The 23174-nt window shown below is 55.7% G+C and overlaps 1 protein-coding gene across 1 annotated transcript in view; it reads left to right on the forward strand.

Annotated features, from left to right (window-relative positions):
* The first annotated feature begins 7666 nt into the window (after window positions 1-7666).
* PTPRE (protein tyrosine phosphatase receptor type E) overlaps window positions 7667-23174 on the forward strand; it is a 133930-nt gene continuing 118422 nt past the window's right edge. Inside the window, exon 1 of the mRNA XM_036264547.1 lies at window positions 7667-7690. The gene's annotated coding sequence lies outside the window, so the exon portion shown is untranslated. The remainder of the gene's footprint in view (window positions 7691-23174) is intronic.

Consider the following 23174-nt stretch of genomic DNA (forward strand, 5'->3'; position numbering starts at 1 on the left):
AACTGACAAAAGGTTTTCCAAAGTGGTTGGACCAAGGTGCATCCCCAGTGGCAATGGATGGTACTTCCAGCTGCTCAGTGTCTTCTCCAACACTTGCTATTATCAGTCCCTTAAAATTTGGCCTTTTGAGTGCTGCATAGTATCTCGCTATAGTTTCCATCTGCATGTCACTATATTAATGATGCCAAACATTTTTTATGTGCTTTTTGTCATCCATATACTTTCTTCGGTGAAGTCTCTTTTTAAATCTTTATTTGTGGAATGTAGTCACTTAACCTGGATACAGTTTAGATAGACTGTTCTGTATCATTTTTTCCCTCATTCACAGGTTGTCTTTCAATCTTCACATTCAGTTCATTGCAGAGACATTTTTTCTGCATCACCTTTCTGAGTACTGAGCTCCACTTGTCAGAATCTTGCCCTCAGGCACACAGGTTGTCTCTGTGCTGGGTTGTCTCTGTGCTGGGTTGTCTCTGTGCTGGGTTGTCTCTGTGCTGGGTTGTCGTCTCTGTGCTGGGTCGTCTCTGTGCTGGGTTGTCTCTGTGCTGGGTTGTCTCTGTGCTGGGTTGTCTCTGTGCTGGGTTGTCTCTGTGCTGGGTTGTCGTCTCTGTGCTGGGTTGTCGTCTCTGTGCTGGGTTGTCTCTGTGCTGGGTTGTCTCTGTGCTGGGTTGTCTCTGTGCTGGGTTGCCTTCAGCTCCGTGGTCACCACTCTTGCTCCCATGCTCTAGGCCGTCCATCCTTCTCCCTGGCACTCAGCTCCTGCCCTGCACTGTGATCATCTGTCTTCTGGTCAAGTCTTTCTTTACCTCTCACAGTAAGTCTGAAATTATGTGGTTTGGGTTCCTATTCGCTTCCTTCACTCTGGTATCCTTTCCATCTCATCTCTGTTATTTGATCCTCATTATTATTCCCTTGTTTTATTGAATTCTTCTCACTGTAAGTTCTTACACAGCATAATACATTCAGAGGAAACTGCTTCCGTTCGCCGAACTGGGTGGCTTCCCAGCCTCAAGAGGGTCCCTGTCTTCCTTCTGCCGATGTTTGCCGAGTCCCTTGGGCATTTCCTGCTTGTGCTTACGTGGGCGCTTCTGTCCAAACATTGGTCTGCTTCGATGCATTGTGAGCGACGCCTCCAACATCTTTCTTACCTTATCTAGGCCAACTGTGCCTTATCTTCTCCTCACTTCAGTTTTTGGCTGGATGCCTTTTTATCGCTTATTTCCCCTGAACGCATCCCGGAGGAAAGAATGTAGAGCTTTGACCCAACACCTAGGACAAGTTGGCTCAGCTCACGTGTTTGGGGTAACGGAAGCCCCGTGTGTAACCTGGTGCAGGGCCTCAAGCAAGGTCACCCTGTCTTTCCGTCTGTTGTGCTTCTCATGGTTCTGTTCCCGTGTTCACAGACTTTCATCCTTGCCCAAAACTAACACTGTGACGCCATCACAGACCTAGAGTTGGAGGGGAGGAAGTCTTGTTATTGCAAATGATTTTAACTGTGAATTTGGGGAGGCAGAATCTGCAATCATGCTTCAAGTGAAGAAGCTTCCACCCAGGTTTGGGACTACTCCAGGGCCAGGCACTGGGGACCGTCTTGCCCTCCTCCAGGACAGCGACTGCAGGAGGGACGGGCAGACCAAGGCTGGGCGTGGGAAGTGACATCCGAGCCTGTGCCGAAGAGGCCACTGCAGAGAGAACACTACCTGGGTCACGATGCCGTCACAGACGGGGGACAGCAAGACCAAAACCTGGGATGAAGGTGACACCAACACCTGGGAGGCGACTCTGGCTCAGGACTCCCCACGATTCAGCCCTTCAGAGCCCTTGTTGAATGTTTACATATGGGATTACCATCTCTGTCTCCTTCACAATTTTTTCTAAATGAATTGACACAGTCTACATTAGCTTAGTTGTAACAATAACCTCAAATGATGTACATAGTATTTTTATAGTACATGAAAATAAACACACGATTTGCATATGAAATAAAAAATGGCCATCTGTGGCCAGTGTGGCTCAGGGGTCAGAGCATCGGCCTGAGCATGGAAAGGTCACGGGTTTGATTCTCCGTCAAGGGCACATACCTGGGTTGCAGGTTCAATCCCTGGCCTGGGTTGGGGGGTGCGCGGGAGGCAACCGATCGATTGTCTCTCTCACATCCATATTTCTCTCTCCTCCCTCCCTCCCTTCCACTCTCTCTAAAAGCAACAACAACAACAAATCAGTGGAAAATATCCTCAGGTGAGGATTAGCAACAGCACAGTGGCTGCCCCTGCACCATCCACGACCTCCAGTCACCTCTGTTTCCTCCGCATGCACTGCCGCTCTGAGAAGGTTATTTTGCAAAATGCTCGTCTAGCTGCTGGGAAGAGAGAAAATGTCCCCCTGCGTCACCAAAACCACCGGGACAAGCTGTTATCGTCTTTCTTTTTCACAATTGGTGGCTGCTGTTTTCTCCTTCTGCTTATCATGCGGCTTACGAAACATGAGAGAGTTTTTAATATAAAAACCCCCACAAATATGCACCTCATAACGCACAGAGCTCTAGAGCTGTAATAGGGTTTATTTTACTCTTTTTAATTAACTTGTGTATATTTACGGTCTTGTTGTGAAATGTACGTAGTTGATATCTACATTGGGATCGTTTTAGGAGACAGACTACCTGAAGATGAGCACAATTTCCCATGAAGGAGGCAATTTTTTAATACATAAAATCCTTTCTTAACATCGCAATGCTTTAGGAAATCAAACATGTAAAAACTAAATTGTATCTTGCTTTAATAACTGATAATAAAAATAAAATAGCTGCCTAGATCCTGTTTACCAAGCACTCGCTCAGTATCTCCCTGCCTGGGATCCTGTTCCCACCTTTAACCTCAGTTCCCAGAGCAAACGACACACAAGGCAAAGCCTGGTGAATCGTACATCATTCCCCGAGTGACGCTCCGTGGATCACAGACATTGTTTCATGAATTTCAGAAATAAGGAAATTCCGTCATTTCCTTCTGCCAGAAATCTGTTGAAGGTCTTGCAGTTGCTCAAAGAAGTCGAGGAGAAACTACTTCTGCCCTCAGCCGGGGAACGCTTTCCAAGAGACCCGGTGGTTTTTACAACGCGAGGCATAATGGGCGGAGGTGATGAGTTTCAGGTGTGCGACAGCGTGACTTGCTCTGTGTACCTGCAGTGAGGGGACCGCCACAGGAAGCCCAGCCAACATTCGCCACCGAGCAGTTACCGTGTGTTCTCTCGTGATGAGCATTTTCACCGGAGGGTCTCAGCAGAGACGGAAGCGCCGAAGGAATGATCGGTGCACCTGAACGCGTAGCAATCACACGGTCGGAACCGGAACACAGGACCAGAGAGCCTGACCCATTTCAAAAGCTTCGGTGGCCTGTGGGGGCCATGTCAGCCACTCTCACGGACACGCAATTGGAGTCCCAGAAATGGAGAAGGTGGAAAACATTTTTGAAGAAATAGTGTCTGAAAATTTTCCAAATTTGATGAAAAGTATAAACTTATCCAGCAACGATCACAACTAATCCCAAGTAGGATAGATTTGAAGAAAACCACACTAGTATACATTTTAATCACATTTCAGAACAATAAAATTTAAAAAGCTACAATAAGGAGAAAAGCTTAAAAACAACGGGAGAAAAATGGTACATCACCTAAACGATCGATATTAATGAAACATGAATCTCTAAAAGACTTTGTCACGTGAAAGAAACTAGAAATAAAAGCGTTCGTGCTGCATGGTGCCATTTATGAGGTGATTTATAGCAGGTATGACAGACTTCAGGACAGTGGCTGCCTGGGCAGGTGTGAAGGACTTCCCAGGAAGGGACACGCGGAGACTTTCTAGGGGGATGACCATGTTCAGTATCTTTTTTTTCTTTTTTTATCCTCACCCGAGGACATTTTTGCATTTATCTTCAGATAGAGCGGGAGGGAAAAAGGGGGGAAGAAAGAGAGAGAAACATTGATGTGAGAGAGACACACCGAGTGGTTGCCACCCACACAACCCCAATCCGGGCCGGAGACACACCGCACCCGAGGTAGGTGCCCTTAGCGGGAACCGAACCCGGGACTCTCCGGTCCGCGGGCCGATGCTCTAACTGCTGAGCCAAACCGGCCAGGGCGTTGTTCAGCATCTTGATGAGGACCTGCAGCCCACTGGCTACACATTTATCTTTATTCATTAAACTGCGCACCTAGGCTGTGAATGGTGCGTGGATATTCTCCATAGTGAAGAGTAATCCAAGAAGGAAAAGTAAGAGTTAAGCTGCCACGGGACGTGGAGGAGAAAACACCGCCGTCTTTCTGGAGTAGTGGAGGAAGCTGCTGTCAAAGGGCTGGGATTTCACTGGTGAAAAACTGTTCGTACCTGGGCATACCTTTGAAAAGGGGAAGGGGAAGAGTAATTGAGTAAGGTAAAAATAGAAGATTCTAGGCCCATTAGGGTTATTGATTCTGGCACATGCTAGAGAACAGACTAACCATCCCGAGTTTCCTCTTGCGGGGACAGCTCCTGGAGTCGGTCTTTGCTGGCTTGCCATGCCCCGTAGCCAATCACTCCTAAATGAACCCTTCTGGTTTTTTCTCCGAAAGGGATTTCACGTTAGCGTTCCTGTACCATGTTTAAAAGCAACTCCGATTTGCTTCCTACAAATCAACTTGGCCCTTTTGCTTACCTTCCTAGAGAGCACTCCTGGTCTGAGCATTTTAATTTTTCACTGACGTCTACTGAGCTCTTCAAGAGTGATGAGCATTATTTGGGTCGCCTCGAAGAAATCCAAATGGCCAGTCCTCAGAGGAAATGAAAAACAAGACGTGAAACTCCAGTTCATAGTCACGGTCACAGGAAACAGCCCCAGCCATGTTAAAGGGCAGGAGCTGCTGGCGAGACTAACTGGGAGGGGAGTATGGCAGAAGCGAGGCTAGGGTGGGTTAAACTGGTGTGCAAGGGGTTAAACAGGTGTGCAAGGAGTTAAACAGGTGTGCAAGGGGCTGAAGAGGAAGCTGTGCATTGAACAAGGGCTGAGTCCATGGTCCTAAAAAATGAGGACGGCTAGGGGTTCAGGATGGCAAGGGGCTGGGGGAGGCCCTCGAAGCCTAGGGTGGGGAAAGGGAAGTTGACCCTGATGTCTCAGGGCCTTGAGCCGAAGACAGGCTGAATGGAGAAGGCTAAGAAGGATCAGGGGCCTGTGTGGGTCAACATACCTCTGCTGTGGGGTGACCATGCCGTATGTCTTTCGATTTCCGAAGAAGGGGAGGGATGCGGCTCCATTCCTGGAAGAATCCTTGGGGTCCCACAGAGAGGATGTTGCCGGGAGAGAAGAGCCATCTGCCCCTCATCATGTTACCAGGGCTGTTGACTTTCCAATAGCAGATGTCTGACAAAGGCAACTTGTCTCTCTCTCCGGTGTCCCAGTCTCTGCCTCCGCAGCCCTGCGGTGCTAACAAGCAGACCGTGCTCATCGGAGCTGTGACATGGTGGCCTTTGCGTACAGAAAGAAGCCTGGCTCTGCGGCCATCACCTCAGGGAAATCGAGAGCTGGGTGGCATCATTGGGCTACCTGGTCCCCCCAACCTGGGCGATCCCTGGGGGCACACTTAGGAGAGAGGCAGCCACCCTGCGGGGCTCCAGGGAGACAAGGCAGCGGCACTGTTGGCTGGGCCCCTCCTCTCATCTGTCAGCCCACGTGGTTTCACTGCGCAGCCCCTGGCTGTGGGCGTGGTGTCCAGAGCGAAGACGGAGGGGCGGAGGGGGGTGGAGGGGAGCAGAGTGGAGCTCATAGCCCTGGGGGAGGGGAGGGATGGGGGCCAGAGGGACGCCAACAAAAGTGAATACACCTTGTGAGAGCAGCAGAAGGGAGCGGTGTGAGGCCATCTTCCAGAGGGTCTGTAAGAAGGTGGGGGCAGGTACAGAGGGGGAAGACACCCCCCACCCCCCACTGAGAAATGCTTCTTTCTGACACTGAGAGAAGGCACTGGGGACTGGAGCACCATGAACAGGGCCGGAGGCTCAGGAGCAGCTGCCACATCGGGCAGAGCCTCCCAGGAATTTGGATTCGACTCTGCAGGAAGGCACTGAGGCAGGGGACTGGCATGACCTGGTTTCATTTGTAAAGGTCTCCGGATGGTGTGTGAAGAAGGGATTGTTTGAGAAAGAGCCAGTCTGGCGTTGGGGGCCATTTCCGCCATCGGAGAGATGGAGGCAGAGGCCGGGAGGGAAGGGGACACACGAGAGGCATTTGGGAGCCGGCAGCAGTGGACTTGGATGCGGATCAGAGGCAGAAGCGAGGTGCAGACAGGGGTGCCTGCAGAGAAGCTGAGTGAGAGCAAGAGCTGGGTCTGGGATGGGGAGACAGCCAGCAGGGCCAGAGCTTGGAGGGCCCCCCAGGACCTGTGCTCCTCGTAGGTCCCTGCATGTGGATGGTGTTCAATGCCCTGGCGCCAGACAAGATCCCCCAGGGACAGCATGCCCCCGGCCGGAAGGGAGTTGAGTTCAAGTTCTCCATTGGTTTTACAGCTCGTTACACCCTGTGGAAGGAACACTGCACGCCGGACAGGTCGCCTGTGGTGGTCTCAGCCCGCAGGTGCCCACGGCTTCTGTCTTTGGGGTGTGCAGCTCTGTCCCCAAGTGCCCCAGGACTTGTCTGCTGGCTATTGATTTGAGGTGTGGTAACAACCTAGCCGCCACTCACAAGCTGTAACGAGTGAGGTCCCTACTCATTAGGGACGACGTCATAATATTCCTCCTGAGAGCCAGGCCCTGGACCAACCCAGAGGGCACCTCCCCAAGGTTGGGAACCAAGATGACCAAACATCTACCATTTCTGCCCTTCTGATGGAGTTCCCCTTCCCCTGAAACCGCCCTAAATAGCTTACAGGAGACCACCTGGAAAGCAGTCCCGGAACACAGCAGGTGTGTTTAGCTTTAAGAGATTTCGCCTTAAAGACAAGTAGGCCCTTTTCAGCATCCACAAGTGGGCACCCTTATTCAGAGGACACAGGCTCACTGAGTCGGGAGAGTTCGGCTCTTGCTACTTCTCGGAACCAGGAGTGGTACCGGGCCCTGCACTGACTGCATGGCGCGCAGCCAAGCCACTTCCTGGTGCCCAGGGCCAAGGCTGGGTCGGAAGGGCCTTTCCCCGCTTGCAAGAGTGCCTGTCACATCTTGACCCCTCCCCGCGCTCCTGGGGCCCGGCAGTGGGGCCCGGCCAGGGCCTCCCCTGACGGACACCAGCCTGGGGAGCAGGAGCTCCAGGGCGGCCGGTGCGCGGACTCAGGCCATCCTGCCGGGCGGGGCCGCGGCCCAGGTGGGGCGGGCGCCCGGGGTGCGCTCCCCGCGCCGGACACCAGGCGTCGCCCCCGCTCCTCGCAGCGCCGGCCCCCGCCCCCGCCGCGGAGCCCGAGCCGGAGCCGGAGCGGAGGAGGCGGCGGGACCCGGCCGGACAAATTTCCTGCTCGGCTGCGGGCGGCGGGTGCGGGTGCGGGTGCAGGCGGCGCGGGTGCGGGCGGCAGGAGGGCGCAGGCGGCGCCGCGAACCCCCGGCCTCCGCGCGTCCTCACGACCCCCCTTCGCACCCGGCGGGGCCGGAGGGACGCCCCGGAGGGCGGCGGGCGAGCGCCCGGGAGATGCGGAGTCGCCACGGCGGCGGGATCGGCACCACCGGCCCGGCCCTCCGGAGGTGAGCGCGGGGCGCGGGCGGGGCGGGGCGGGGCGGGCGCGTCCTGCGGGGGCCGTGCGCCCAGGGCGGCAGGAGCAGGCCGGGGACACCGCCTCGGCCGCCGCCGCGGGAGGGAGGGGCCGCGCCGGGTGCTGGTCCCCGAGCCGGGTCCCTGCCGGCCCGCGCTGCGCCGCGCGCCAGCGACTGGGGACCGGGCACCCGAGCATCGCCCTTGGACCCCCAGCCCAACTTGGAGACCCATCCGCCGCTCTCGGTAAACGGACGAGCAGAGCGTGTGTCTGCCGGTGGCAGTAGTGCCGGGGGACGGCGCCAGGGACGCGTGTGGAAGCGGGCGAGACCCAGAGGGGGTGCCAGCGGGTGTGTTGGGGGCTAAGCGCTCGCGGGGATCAAGACAGGAGCCTTTTGAGAAAGTGGCTCGGAGCGGCGCCAACTCCGGAGGGGCGGGAGCTGCTGCTGGGATGCTGCGGTCCGCGTCCTGTGCCTTCCCAGCCCGGGCGCTCAGGGAGAGGCAGGCCCCGCGCCGGCTCGGGCGGGCCGCCAGGGTTCGCAGTGTTGGTGGCGTGACCTGTGGCTGAAAAGTCAGCGCGGTGTCAAGCCTGTGGGCTCCGTGGGACCATCTGGGGAGGCCGAGGACAGCCTACAGGATGGCGAGGCAGAGCCAAGCCCTGCGTGACCTGCTGGACTGACCTAAATTCTTTCCTGGCATGGCAAGCCTTTCTAGAAAGGTTGAACAGTTAGACTTGCCCTGTTATGATTCAGACTTGCCTTGGATGAGGACCACTCTGCCCGAGTTGCAGTCCAGGAACCTGGAGGGAAGGAGAATGTGGGGCTGTGCTTACATTTTGGAGTGAAGATGGTTGAAAACCAGTAAAGAAGGTCACATGTTTTAGAGTCATTGTCTGGCCCTGGCCGGTATGGCTCAGTGGTTAGAGTGTCAGCCCACGGACCAAAGAATCGTGGGTTCGATTCCAGCCAAGGGCACGTACCTCGGTTGTGGTTCATCCCTGGTCGGGGTCGGGGTCTGGGTCGTGTGGGAGGCAACCAGTCAATAGATGTGTCCCTTTCATGTCGATGTTTCTCTCTCCCTCCCTCCCTCCTACTCTATCTAAAGATAAATAGAAAAATATCCTCAGGTGAGGATTAAAAAAAAAAAATGTTAGAGTCATTGTGCGCATGTCCACTCTGCCCTTGACCCCAGATGCTCCTTGACCCAGGGTGCCTGGGGGCTTTTGTGTCCCAAAGATGGGTGAACTTCTGTCTCGGCAAAATAAAGACCCATGCCCATTTAAACTGTGTGTGTTGGGTAGGGGGATTCCCAAAACCAGTGCACTAAAGCCAAAGGAGGGCATGGAAGGTGGGGTACATGCGGGTAGCCCAGGCTGGTATGGGGCAGACCTCTGCGTGCGAATAGGGGTGGGGTCTGGCTTCCTGAGCACAGGCTCTAGGCCTTCGGGGAGCAGAAGGCCTCAGGGCCACATGCAGGCCCAAGGGGTGGGGTGCACTCTCAGTGAGAGGGGCCTGTGGTGGCACCCCGCTTTCCCAGGTGTGGCACTGCCTCTGATTGTGACCTCAGGAGCAGAGGTCTTTGTTCTCCGTGTTAGCGATGCCTGCAAGTCAGCACCCACACTCCCCCAAACCCCAGACTGGCCATGTGTCCACGTGAGCTAGGAACTGGGTTTGTCTCTGAGGCCAGACAGTTGGATGAATCTGGATGTTTTTAGATTGAAAACCATACCCACGGAGGCCACTTCTCATTTCTGTGGCGTGCAGCTGGCCGAGAGGGATGGGCCCCCTGGGTCGGTGCCTCCTCCGAAGCCTGTCGGAGGTCCCAAGCTCCTCCTTCCAGTGAGTGATCCCTTCCCACTAGGGGCGAGCAAGTCCATCAGTCCCCGAGAGGGGCTGCAGGGAGCATGGGGCTGGGGTGGGGGGCATTCAGGGTTACATTGAAGGTGCATGTGTAAGGAATCAACAGTGGTTGACAATTGGTTAGTAATGGAGCTGAAATGTGAATTTCAGCTGGTCAAAACACACATCTCCTCCAAACCATACCCCCATCAGTCCATTTGGGTCTGTTTCCACCACTGTCACCGCAGTCCAGGGAACCTCTTGTAATTAAAAGTCCCTCCTTCCAGGTCCGAGGCGCATTTCTAGCCCAGACCACTCCTCTGCAGTTCTCATGGACAGCTCCCCCTGACGTTTCTCCCGGGACAGCAAATGTGCCCAACTCAACATGCCCCAAATCAAATGTGTGATCTCCCCACACTCGGCCCAACACACCCCCGGTGTTTTCCTAATCCATCTTCCAGCCTGCTTCCAGCCTGCTGTGCACAGATATGCCGGAGTGTAGTTCCCCTAAGGACAAGTGTATCCCCAGCACCCAGCCAAGGACCTGACAGGAGACTTGTGAAACATTTTAGGTGCGCATCTGCTGAAGTGGATGAGCTGGTGTATTTTTAGTGGATGTCAGTGTGGTTGGGAGGCAGCCATACATTTTTGTTGATGTAGATTGCACTGAATCATGGAGATATGAAATAGGTCTGTCGGGGGGTTGCATTGCCAACTCTTCTGGAGATGCTGAACATATCTGCTAAAATGACTGAGCTGGGCCAGAGAGACCCCGCCGACCTCCCACGGAGGCAGGTTTGGGAGCAATGAGGGGCCCCCAAGGAAGCTACCCTCTATTCCTTTGCTTGACGAGTCTTTTTCATTTATAACACTTGAGTTATATGTACAGAGGTTCTGCTGTCAAAACAAGAACGAATGTATCCATTAGGACAAAGACTAGCCTTCTAATGTATGATTATCACCAGGAATAAAACAGTGTGTTCCAAGATCATGCCCTGTCTTTTGGTGTGCTATCTCCTAGCGAACCCTGAAGACACCATGATCCTCAGGTGGAGCCTGCTCAGCCCCCTGCTCTGAATTGCCTTCTCCTTTATCTGCAGCTTAGGGACTCCTACTCATCCCTCACTGTCCACTTCAAATGCCTAAGTCTCCACAAAGCCTCCCTGGCCCCTCTGCCTACGAAAATCTGTCTTGCTTTAGTTCCTTTTAGAGCCTGTCCCAGAGCACTTACCAGACTGCTTTAATTTCCAGTTGGCTTGTTCAGAAACTTATCTCCTCTACCCAGGTGGTTAGTGCTTTTAGGAAGGTGTGTCTCGGAGGGTTTGGACTTTGAGTTCAGGTATGGAGTTCCATAAAGCCTAGCTCTGTATGACCTCAGCTAGCTATTCAGAATCCACGCCTCGGTGTTTTCTTCTCTACAATGGGAGCGATAATGTGTACTTCACATAGCTGTTGGGACAGTGGCAGATGACACATGTCAAGTACAAGGCACATGCCTGGCACTCAGTAAATCGTGGTGACCAGACCCTTGGATCACCCAAGGCTGTAAATTAAGAACCAGTGAGGTTTGAACAAATAAATAAGCAAAGTCAGAGTCCATAGTAATAGGTAGATACCTTTTGCATGCCATCCAGGGTGCTAGGTCAAATCAGTATGGTGTGACATGCTAGGTAACTTTATTTTTTGCAACATAATTTGCCGTTGATTCTTCAGCATTAGAGTGGTTCATGAGGCAGAAATGCAAGTTCTGTGCACTTGAACGTGGGCTCTTGGACTGAATTAAACTAGCTGTGGGCCAGAAAACACCCCAGGGAGCCAGCAGCAGGACGCGGTGTGGGCCCTGGCCAGCTGTGTGAGCCCAGGGCCAGTGGACCTCCTTCTAGATAGGACATAAAGACTCTGAAGCCACAGACCAGCCCCGAAATCCTCAGAACTTCAGTCTTCTTAGCGCTGAAAGGAGACATTTGGCACCACGTCATCTCTGAGCCTGTGCCAGCCCCGGTGTGCTGACTGATGTCACCCTCGCCACGGCCGGTGCAGGCAGCCCTGCACAGCCCAGCCCAGGACTCTCATTCTGGGCTCATCCCAGGGGCTTACCTCGCGCTCTGCCCTGGGCACCGACCACATCACCTGGAGTGGGTTAGGCTCACCGGTACTTTCAACATGCGGCCAATTTTAGACACGGGCCCAAAGTGGACTTTGGAGGGTTCACTTCTCGTTTTGGCACTTGCATTTTTCTCTTACCCAGAGTGCCGGGTAGTATTCTAGGAGTTGGGGTGTCAGATCAGCCACCTGGAGGGTGACAGCCTTTGCTGAACGTCTCTAACCCTCCAGCTGCAGGTGCGCGGTGTGGGGGAGGGGCCCTGGCGGATGCCGGCTGGGAGATCCCTGCCCTGGGGGTTACCAAGCCAGCTTCCTTTTCTCCTCTCGGTCTGGCTGCTGTTCCCCAAATCTCATCCGCCCAGGCCCGCCCTGTCCAGGTGCTGCGGGGAGTTTTGATGTGGTTCCCAGCCCCTTTGAACTCCACAGCAGCCGGCTCAGAGCCAGAGCTGTGGGCCTCCTGTCTTTCTTTCGACGACACAAACACTTCAAAGGGGTTGATTACGCTTATGAAATAAAAAAGTGTTTCCAGTACGCTTCATGAAAACAATACACATGTCCTTTTATATCAACTCCCAATGAAGTAGAGACCAAATAAATATCTTCAAAGGATGTCTATTTTAAATGTTTCAAATAGTCAGTAAAGTCCAGTGAATATAATCCACTCGTGTATAGTGTACCAGACAGACAACCAGGTGTCTGCTACAGTCTGCATTCTGATGGGGCCAGCGGCGCTCCCCAAACATGCCGTCAGGTGGGTGGTGGGAGCGAAGCTTAGGGAACCGGGCCTAGGGCGTGTCAGGTGGTCCGCCCTGCCCCCCGCACACCCAGGAGCCCAGGGAAGCAGGGTCTGAGTCCCAGGCGTGAGCGGTCTGAGTGCTGAGGTGTCCCCTGCTGCTCCTGCTGTGTCCTCAAGGCGAGGCACTGGATCCCCGGCCGTAAACCCAGACACCGCTTCTGGTTATTAATGTCCTTCAGTGGATTTGGGTGTTTCCAGCTGGACCCTGGCCACCAGTTTTTGTCCTAGGGAGCGAATTGGTTCCATTTGTCTTCTTTACTTGATTACAGTGTATTATTCCAAGTGACCCTTGTCCTCAGCCTTCTTATTTCAGCTCTCGGTCCAGGAGAAGGGTGCAGCTTTCAGACCGCCTCTGGGACAGGGCTGTGTGGGTCTGCTCGGCGGAGTCCACTCGTCTTTCTGCAGACTCGCCCCGACTGCGTTGCCAGCTCGCTCGAGGCCCCTTGGAGGGTCGAGCACTGTCCGGGCAGGCTCCGCGTCAAGCGTCTAGCCTTCCTTTCTTCTCCAGTTCAAAAGGCCAGCCTCAAAGGTGCCCCACACCTGCGTAACCCGAAGTCACTGCCTGGGCCTCCCCCGTGTCTGGATGCTAGGCGTGGGGTCACGCTTTGATTTGGTTGTTTGAAATATAGCACAGGTGGAGACCCGCCTGCGGGAAGGGCTGTCCTCATGGGGTACTCATGTTTGAGTCTGCTGTGACTCCCTTCCTGGTGGAGGCTTGGGGGTGAAGGGCACAGGAGGCAGAGGAGGAGCAGGGCTCAGGGGGGCTTCGGGGACACCTTGTCAGCTTTCCCATCACGGTTTCCCCAGGACTGGCCTGCTCTTTGCCGTTCTGTGCGAACCCCGTGTTACAGAGCAGTTGCGTGAGAGGCTGGGGCTTTGAGATCAGACAGAATGGGCCTTGGAGGGGGAGGGCCCCCTAGAGAATGTTTCGCCCATTTTCTGGATTCCAGAAAGACCTGCCAGTGAAGATAAGACGTTGGTTTTTGGCACAGAATTCTCTCTACAGATGTTCATGCTCCTCTCCAGATCTTTCCTGTCTTCAGTCCAGTGTCCCGCTCATCTGCATGTAGAAAAGAAAGGAAGGGAATCGGGGTGGGGGACAGAGACACACACGGACAGACAGACAGTGAAACAGAGGCAGACACACACAGAGAGGCTGGCTGAGACTTAGATGCTGAGATTTTATCTCCCAGTGTTTGTCGTCTGAGGAGGCCTCTGTCACTCGAAAATAATACTGACTTGATGTTTCACCCCCCAAAAAGATTTCCGTGGGAAGAGGAAGGGGGCAGCCGTGGGCACTCTGGCGGGCACACTGTGGCCTGCGTGTGGGTGGAGGGCATTTGCAGGAGGCACAGAAATGAAGGGGGAGGGCAGTTAGGATGATAGAGTTTCTTATAAACACGGGAGTTTTCGTGTTGGCTTCTCGAGATGACGTGGAGTGTGAGACCTTCCGGGACCCTCGCTCCTCCCCTCCCGACTGATGATGGGCCGTTGGCTTCCAGGGCCAGGTACCCTTCGCCACCTCCAACCCCCTTTCTACTCAGAGTGGGACTTCCGGCCCCTGGGCCCTGCGGGCAGGAATTAAACGCCAGGGCACAGCCTGGGAGACTGCAGAGAGCAGAGGCCCAGCAGCTGCTTCCTTGTGTCGTACGTGGAGTGGTCCTCAGAGCCCGACACTCGTCCGAGGCAGAAGCTCTCAGTGACGGGGTGTGGGCGGGAGGTGAGATGGGCGCGATGCACCGAACGCTGGAATGTGTGTGCCCTTTTGTTACCCAAGGGTTTACAGCCACTCATCGTGGGGTCACCAAAGGTCGCCTGAGGGCAGCTGCTTTAATAACTAGAAAACGTGATGGCCCTTCCTTCCAAAGACAAGATACTCGAGCGTCTCGCGTTTGCACCGTGAACCCTCTCCGGTCGTGACCGCACCACAAAGGGTGCTGGTCAGAAAGGAGCCCCCCTCGGAGCCGCATGCTTCCGGGTCATCTCAGAGCCTGTGTGGTTACTAGTGAAACTATTGCTGGTAATCAACACATTTTTCCGGCATATGCTTTTCCTGGCTCTCGAAGTGGCCTCGGCTTCATCAACAGCTGAACGTTTAAGTGCTAGACATAAAAATACTTTGCAGCCGTAACCCCGTCCTTAGTTTTGAAGGACGGTTGACTCAGCGTTCTGTCTTCCTCAGCTCTTGACGGCACTTTATTAAGTGCATCAGTAATTCGATAAATTACTTTTTGCCGGGGTTGCGAACATCAGCTGAAGTTCAGTCATCTGTCGGAGAGGCTATCGGTCTGCCCATTTACATCCCTTTGAGCAAAGTCCTGATTTTGGCCCGATGGAATATGAAAATGCAAGAGCCTGAAATTCAATAATTTTGCACTGCATCGTGCCAAGTCAGGCCTCGCTGTAGCTCTCCAACAATATTCTTTCAAAGGCTGTGTCTTGGTGTTCATCCAATGTGGGTAGGATTCAGAAGAGTCTGAGAGATTATTTAGAAGGAAATGGAGATGTTATACATTTATGGAGTGCCCGAGGTGTACACACACCGCGTTCAGCACTGAAGTTACCAAGGAAAGTTCCGATGCTATCCTGTGGGTGCCCCACCTCCGCAGGAGGGTGGCCCTCCTCACTTCCAGGGTGTTCTCAATGTGATGCTAGAGGAAGAGGTGGCGAGAGCGGCCATGGGGGGCGTGTGCAGGGGACCTGGAAGGGCCCCACCTCGCAGAGCAGGGTGTTTTCTCGGCAGCCAGTAGGACGAGAACATTCCAGACAGGGGACCTCCGTGTGCCTGCTCGGCAGTGACAGGCAGCATGATCTGCCTGGGGAACAGCAGGTGCCCGAGCGGAGCCGGAGCCCAGGGATGGAGAGGAGGGGACCGGGGAGGGGGGCGGGCTTCGGCTTCTCCAGATATTTGTAAGAGCCTGCATTCTGAGTGACAGACCAGCGGGCCTTAACCTGTTAGAGATCGTGGTCCCCGGTGAGATCTTTGGAGTCGTTCTGTAGAAAATGCCTGTGTGCAGTTTGTTGGTTTTCAATCATTTCAAGAGTCTTATCTGACCAAGGCCCCGTGGTTTTTCGTGAGGGAGGCTGAACGCACCTGGACCAGGTGCCGGCTTAGGGATGCTGATGAGCCCGGGGTCGGAGTTGGCTTTGAGAGGCACTGGGGGAGACACGCGAAGATGTCAGATGCAGGCAGTGGATCCTGCTGGGAGTTTCTGTCCAAGGAGCCATGGAGCGAGTTCCCCGTCATGAGGCTGGTGACCGTGTTTGTCCTTCCCTGTGCTAACAGCTCACCTTTCTTTTTATTAGAATGTGCTCACCATGTACGTGCTTGGGGACTGGGCAATAGTCCTAATAAGGTAACATGGGATAAATCAGTTAATGACGGTTGTCGTCCCCTGAGAAGCGGCTCACGGGAAGCGGGGTGGGGGTGAGCTCATGGAGCGCCACGTGGCACCGCGGGCCTGTGACGGGGGCAGACTGGGCGGCATCTTGTGCTCTTTCTGGCTCCCAGGATGCTTGTCTTAAAGACCTCAGTCCAGCTTGGAGACCGCACTTCAAGTTTCCTTTGAAAATGGAGAAACTCCGTGTGGAAGTGATGACTGTTACTAAAGTAGAAAAAGCACCTTGGGGCCCAGCCGGCGTGGCTCAGTGAACTGAGCGTCGTCTCATGGACTGAGAGGCCCTGGTTCGATTCCCGGTCAGGACACATGCCCGGGTTGCAGGCTTGGTCCCCCGTAGGGGGCGTGCAGGAGGCGGCCAGTCGATGTTTCTCTCACATCCATGTGTCTATCTCTCTCCTGCTTCCTCTCTCTCTAAAAATCAATAAACAAAAGCACCTCGGGGGCAAGGCTAAAAAAACTGAGGCCACCTATTCAAACCAAGTGCGAGGGATGGATGGCTAATGTTGTTGGCCAACCCTGGCCGGCTCAGCATCTTGGCCCTTGGCCCTCGGCCCACTGGCAACCTGGGAAGAAAGACCCACAGAGCCATGGCTCAGGAGGGAGGCTGCCCTGGGTGAGAGAGAGCTGCTCCCTGAGCGCCTCTGCCGGCTTCCAGGGAGCACGGGGACAGACAGACGGACTTTCCTCCGGACCTGAGTGCCTCTGCCGGCTCCCAGGGAGCACGGGGACAGACAGACGGCCTTTCCTCCGGACCTGAGCGCCTCTGCCGGTTCCCAGGGAGCATGGGGACAGACACACGGACTTTCCTCCGGACCTGAGCGCCTCTGCCGGCTCCCAGGGAGCACAGGGACAGACATACGGCCTTTGCTCCGGACCTGAGTGCCTCTGCCAGCTCCCAGGGAGCAGGGGGACAGACACACGGCCTTTCCTCCGGACCTGAGCATGTCTGCCGGCTTCCAGGGAGCACGGAGACAACCTTTCCTCCCCGAGCAGTGAGCTGGCCCCGCTGGGGACCCCAGTCCTGTCTTTCTCGGGGAGGGGAGTTCCCCTGGGGACTGCTTGGGCTGTAAAACATCCCCCGAAGTCACGGTGGTCAGAAATGACCACAGTGCCCCCAATTGCATGGCATTAAAGGTTTATTTCCTCCCTTCGCGGTACAGTCCAGCCTGCCCCAGGCTCCTTCTGGGCAGGACAGAGCCCCAGGGCTAACACAAGACTTGGCTCAACTCTCCGGGGTTTTGTGCTCGGGAAACCGAATCCACTGCACGGAGGAGCCGCTCTTCATTTACGATCATCAGACAGAAAACGCTTTTACTCGTTTGCAGTTTTCTCGATAACCTTCCTCACATGTTGACGGTAACGAGACGCGTGTTTTCTGTGCAAGTCTTTCTGTTTGCCAGACACCAAAGCCAAAGCCTGCCTTTCCGCTGTAGATGTTTTCTCTCCGAGACGTTCGGCGGACCGTTTGACGTCTCCGTTTAGCACGAAGCATGCTGCCAGCTGTGAGGGGCCTGAGACTCGCCCAGGGTCACAGTGCCAGCTCCCGGACCACTGTCCTGACGCGGACCCAACCCCTTGTCCTCTCTGCCCCGGTGGACGGACCTCTCGGTCCTCCCTGCCATGTCCGTCACACTGCTCGGGCTTTGTGGGGGCCCCTTGTCTGCTTCTGCAATGAGCGCCCGGCGTTCCGTGTGTCCAGGATGCATTCCCGGCTGAGCAGGGCCTGGAGGGGAGACGTTACACCTCCCTGCTGAGCGTCCACCTTTTGCCTGCTTGGCCTGGTCACGCCAGCCTTACCCTCAGAGCATGCTTCCTGCCTGGCTAACTGCGTCCGGGAGGCACTTCTCACGGCGGCGGCCTGTGTATGTCTCGTGAGCAGCAAGCTTTGTTAGCACACGATTTGTTGTTTGTTACCCGGACGTGCACGTCCTGAATGAATGGGCAGTGCCGGGCAGAAATCAATGACCGCAATCCCGGTTGTTTTACTTTACAATGGATTTTTCCTTTGGCAGAGCAGTGATTTATACGTGTTTTAAAGAGATTGCACTTTCTCTGGTGGGTTGGCATCTTGGAAACTGGAGCAGCCAGGCTTGGCATGCTGTGTCCGTTTTTAGCCTCGGCTGGCGGGGGGGTGGCCGTGCTTCCCAGGGTGACTGTCCTGAGCTGATGGTGCAGTGATGATGGGTGGGAGTTGTGTGACTGTGAGCCTGGCGTGGACTTAACTGATGGTAAAACATGCATCGGGACTTGAGCAGTGATTGCTCTCTGGTGACCTGAGCCTGACCCCTGTCACCGAGCGATCTGAGATATGGTTAAGCCCCCTTGAGAAAGAAGAGTCCCGGGGCCCCACTGGAAACGGGCAGGAGCCTGAGGGGCCTGCTTCTGCGCTGGGTTGGTTTGGGGTCCACTGCGCCCCCAGCCTGGTACATGCCTCAAGGGAGGTGGTGGGTGTGCATCTCCCACGTGGCCACCGCACCGCCCTCCGATCGCCAGTGCTAGTAGGTGGGGAGCCCCGGTGTCAGGGCAGAGGGAAGCAGCCCCCGTTACTGACTTCGCTGTAGCCCAGCAGGGTACCGTCTATGGGAAAGTCCACGAAAGAGTCTACACCTGAGTCTAGAACGACCCTCTGCTTCCACTGACTTCCCTGGTCTCCCGAGGGGACCTCAGTGCATTGGAAGGTTGCGAGGTACCACATATACGGGGAAGGGTTCAGCTTCGTATTACCAGGGATCTTGGGGGTGCAAGAGAAGGAAACAGAATTCAATTCATTCGAGGTCTTTGGAGGCTTCACTGATTTATGTAATGGCAGGTTCAGGACCAGCTGGATCCAGATGTTCGGTTCAACATTGCCATCAAGGCCCTACCTTCTTTCCCCTTCACTCTGACAGGCTCTGTTTTGCAGTCCCCCCACCACACCCCACACCCCGGCCACTCCTCCCGGGCCTCCTGCAGAAGAGCCTTTCTCGAGTGGTGCAGCCGTGGTCCTAGAAGCCAGTTCCCTTGGCGCTGATGAGCCAGGTCTGGGCAACTTGCCTGCCCCAAAGCTTGCACTGTGTCCAGGGCTTGCCCTGTTCTGATGGTCCAGGATCGGGCCATGTCCTGCCAGGAGCCAGGGGGAAGCAGCAACCTCCAAACCATGTGGAATGAGAAAGACGATTCCCTCGGAAGACCTGGAAGGGGAGCCCCATGTGCTTCTCCAAGTGAGGAGAGTGGTTCTGAGCTGGTGGAGGTGCAGGCACAGCGTGACCAGGTTGGGGCATTGCCTGGGGTGCAGGTGAACACCTGCGGAGCACACAGCAGGGGCCCTTCCTCCGTCTGTGCAGGTGGCGAGACTGTGGCACCCATGCGCACCTGTGGCCCCTTGTCTGTGACCTAGTGTCACTTTAAAATTCAGGCCTGACAGCCACCAGGTCTGGACACACAGAGCCCAGAGTTGAGACGGTCACCTCGCCCTTCACACCGGTCCCTTTCTCAGCGGGGTTAGGCAGTAAGATGACAGCTCGGTGAGCCTAGTGGTCGCTGGTGCCGGCTGCACCCCTGCCCTCCTGGGCTGTTCTGCGTGCTTCCGCTCCTGGCCATGCTGTGTGTCACGTGGGTAGTAAGGGGCTTGTCTGCAGGGGGGACACGCAGGCCCAGGGAGGGCAGTGCAGGGCTGCGATCTGAACTCAGATGGCCACTGGGAGTCTCCAGTGTGCCCGGCCCTGGAGCCCTGCACGGTGGGCAGGCCTGGGACGCTCATCCTGGGCCTCCCTGAGGTCCTCGTGTCATCCACACAGCTTGAGATGGCCTCGCATGCTGGGCCTGTGCCCTTCCCCTTCCTCTAGACCTGGACCAGTGGGGCATCATTAGGGGCCCTATTCCTACTCAGGGTTTCTGGCCGAGCAGCTGCCCCTTCGAATGGCCTCCGCTGCACATGATGAAACTTAGCAGTGGGTGGTACTTGACCAGGACTTCCGTTAGGAGTCCCACCTTCTTGTGTCTGTAGGTTCCTGCCCTTCTGTTGCCGACCTCGACATGCAGAGGGGCCGGGCCCCAGGCTGGGTGGCAGGGAGCAGGGCCCCAGGCTCTCTTCCTACCCCTCCCGGCGCCCATAGCCCCCCCACCCTCATCGCTCCTCTCAGCATCACCGCTGGGCTTCTTTACCCAGAACCCCAGACCCCAGAGCTCACCCTCCTGCAGGCCCTTGACCTCCGCTGGGACACTTGAGCGGGTGGAGTGAGGACCCCAGCCCCAGACGCCGGCCCCAGTGGCCGCCTCGTGCCCCTGGCATCTTCTCCACCCTGTGCTTCTGCCCCGGCCGGAGCAGCTGGCAGGCCGTTCTTCTGGAATGAGGAATGGCAGATCTGCTCCAAGAAGCACTCAGTGTTTTCTCCCTGTGGTGGCTTCATTGCCAAGAGCTGGTCGGTCTCCCCATCACGAGAGGAGGCCAGGGGGACAGCTTCCTGGAGCCAGCGTAGCCACGGGGGCCCCTCGGGGACACCCTGACTTAGGCCCGAGGGACCCACGTGCCAGGGCTGAGTACAGCGAGTCTGGGGGGATCTGAGTAATGGGGTGACTGCCCGTCGCTCCTGGTTTGAGAAATCATCTCGAATTATTTTAAGGGGTCTACGGAGAGTTTCTGCTTTGAGAAAAGTGCTGTCAGGATACCAGCATTGCAGTCGCACTGTCTCTAAAGCAGCGGTCAGACCACAGACACTTCATTTCTAGCTGCCGCCTCTGGCAGGATCTGCGTAAATCTGGGGTTTGGGGTAACCCTCAGAAGGGGCACCTCGCACTCATTTCCTGCCGCCTGATTTCTGGATGGTAGAAGCTCAGCCCCTCGGAGGAGCCGCGCAGGTCCGAGCGGACCTACGAAGGCTGTGCCGTCCGGTCTGGCCGGGGGTGCAGGTCCCTGCAGGAGCGGGGCGATCCCACAACAGGGCGCCAGTGCGGGGGGTGGAAACACCGTGTCGAGGTGCCTAAAAGATACGGTTAACCACGGGCTGAGGCAGGCGGCGTCTCTGGGAAACTGGGTTTCTGAAATTCATGGGACAAGAAGCTCTTAAGTGTTTTTGTGGAGAAGAGTCTGTGCTGTCCGTGGGGATGAGCTACCGGGTCGCAGGCACGGCCCTTGTCCGGAGCAGCCAGGGGAGGTGGGCGAGATGTTTTTAAGACACGGGGTCGTGCGGCAAGTGGCTGTCACAGGATTTCATCAGCCTGCGGTCGGTCCCCCTCCGCCCACCTTGCCTCCTGTGCCCGGGGAGTAGTTGATGACCCAGGCAACGGACATTGCCAGCTCCAGCGACAGATGTTCAGTGGGGTCCCACAGGGTCACGGGACACAGGGAAGCTGGCACAGGCCCCTCAGTTGATGCTTTCATCTTTCCTAAAACTCTCAGTAATGCCCTGGCCCGGTGGCCAGTCGGCTAGAGTGTCGTCCCATACCCCAGAAAGGTATGGGTTTGATTCCCTCCCAGTCAGGGGACGTACCTAGGTGGCTGGTTCGATCCCCAGTTGGGGCCCATATGGGAGGCAACGATCAATGTTTCTCTCTCTCAAATCATTAAAACACATATCCTCGGGTGAGGATACATCAATAAGTAAATAAAAATGGAACCTCCCAGTGATAAATAGTTTAAGTCTAGAGGCTGAGCTGGCTCCAGTCAGGGCTGGCTCACAGCAGAGGCCGAGGAGTGGCCCGGGGGTGCGGAAGTGCACTGGCCCTCACCCAGAAGTCGCTCGTGTGGACTCCGCCGCCGCCACCGCCACCGCCGCCGATAGCACGGCCCGGTTTTCGGAGCCTCAGACAGAGGGGGCAGTTCCCCTTCTCCCCTGTCTGGAGCCAGCACACCTGAGACGTGGCTGGGGGGGGATCCCGGCTTCCAGGGCTGGTGGCTGCGGCAGGAGGCTCAGTTTCTCACCACGGGGACCCGGCCACAGGACCACTGAGCGCCCTCGTGACCTGGCAGCTGGCCCCCCGGAGAGAGTGAGCCACAGAAAACAAGGCCGCCTTCAGGACTCAGCCACGCTGTCCTCTCTGCGGTACTTCGTCACCCAGGTCAGCCCTGTTCATGCAGCGAAGGACCAGCCCTTTCCAAGTAGCAGGTCTGGGTGAGGGGCCCTCATTCTTTCGTTATCCTGCGTGTATCAGCCGTGGCTTTTGCTGTGCCCCTGATGCTGGCCAGCTTACCAAGCGCAGGAACTGGAAGGGTTACTGGGAGCTCTCAGCACCAGCTGGGCGGCTGGAGAGCCAGACTCAGGAAAGGGAGCATGCCCCAGAGGCTCGGAGCCTGACCCGCCGTCAAGGCCAGACCACAGGAAGCTCGAGAGCAAGGCTGTGGCCTGTGGCCGTGGCTACGGATGTGGTCCTGTGCTGCTGCCACGGGACCCTCACAGCTGGGCCTTTGGGAGGAGTTCCCAGACACCCTGGATCTACAGCGCACACTGAAGGTCAGCGTCGTGGGGGGAGTGGACTGCTGGTGTCTGTGGCCTTTCTGCCAGACTCTGCAAGTGAGTGGAGAGGGGGCCGGCAGGGGGCCCCCACTGGGAGGTGCAGTGCTCTCAACCACCCATGGTACATGTAGGGGTGCCACTGAGGGACGCCCCCAAATTGCAGACATTTGCTCTCTGTGGTTTGTCCTGAGCTCAGTTATTTTTGTCTCCATGTGTACCCAGTACCACAATAGTAATATATTTCTGAAAGGTTATGTTCGTTTGACTCATGGCTCATATATACTGGGTAAGCTTAAGGTCTTCACAGAAAACGGTAGCTCATCCTTTTGTGAAGCAGCTAATTTTTTAGAGACCAAATCATTTTTATCATTTCTTTTTTATTGATTTGAGAGAGGAAGAGAGAAACGTTGATCTGTTGTTCCACTCAGTTGTGCAATCATTGGTTGATTCTTGTATGTGCCCTGATCAGGGATCGAACCTGAAACCTTGGTGTGTCAGAAAGACGTTCTAGCCAACTGAACTACCCGGCCAGGGCTAAAAATAATCACTTCTTAACTATTTTGTTTTTTTCGCATTTATCTTCAGATAGACTGGGAGGGAGAAAGGGAGGAAGAGAGAGAGAGAAACATCAGTGTGAGAGAGACACATCGAGTGGCTGCCACCCACACAACCCCAACTGGGGCCGGGGACAAACTGCAACTGAGGTACATGCCCTTAGGGGGAACCGAACCCGGGTCTCTCTGGTCCGCGGGCAATGCTCGAACCGCTGAGCCAAACCGGCCAGAGTTTAACTATTTCGTTTTAAGATCAGGACTCTAGGTTCCATTTTCTCAGGTGCAGTGTCCCCCGCGAAGACACCGTTGCTGTCCGTGAGGTACCGCCCCTCCTCCTGCTAGGTCTGATCTATG

Source organism: Molossus molossus, unplaced genomic scaffold (assembly GCF_014108415.1).
Source record: "Molossus molossus isolate mMolMol1 unplaced genomic scaffold, mMolMol1.p scaffold_m16_p_17, whole genome shotgun sequence".
Lineage (NCBI taxonomy): Eukaryota > Metazoa > Chordata > Mammalia > Chiroptera > Molossidae > Molossus > Molossus molossus.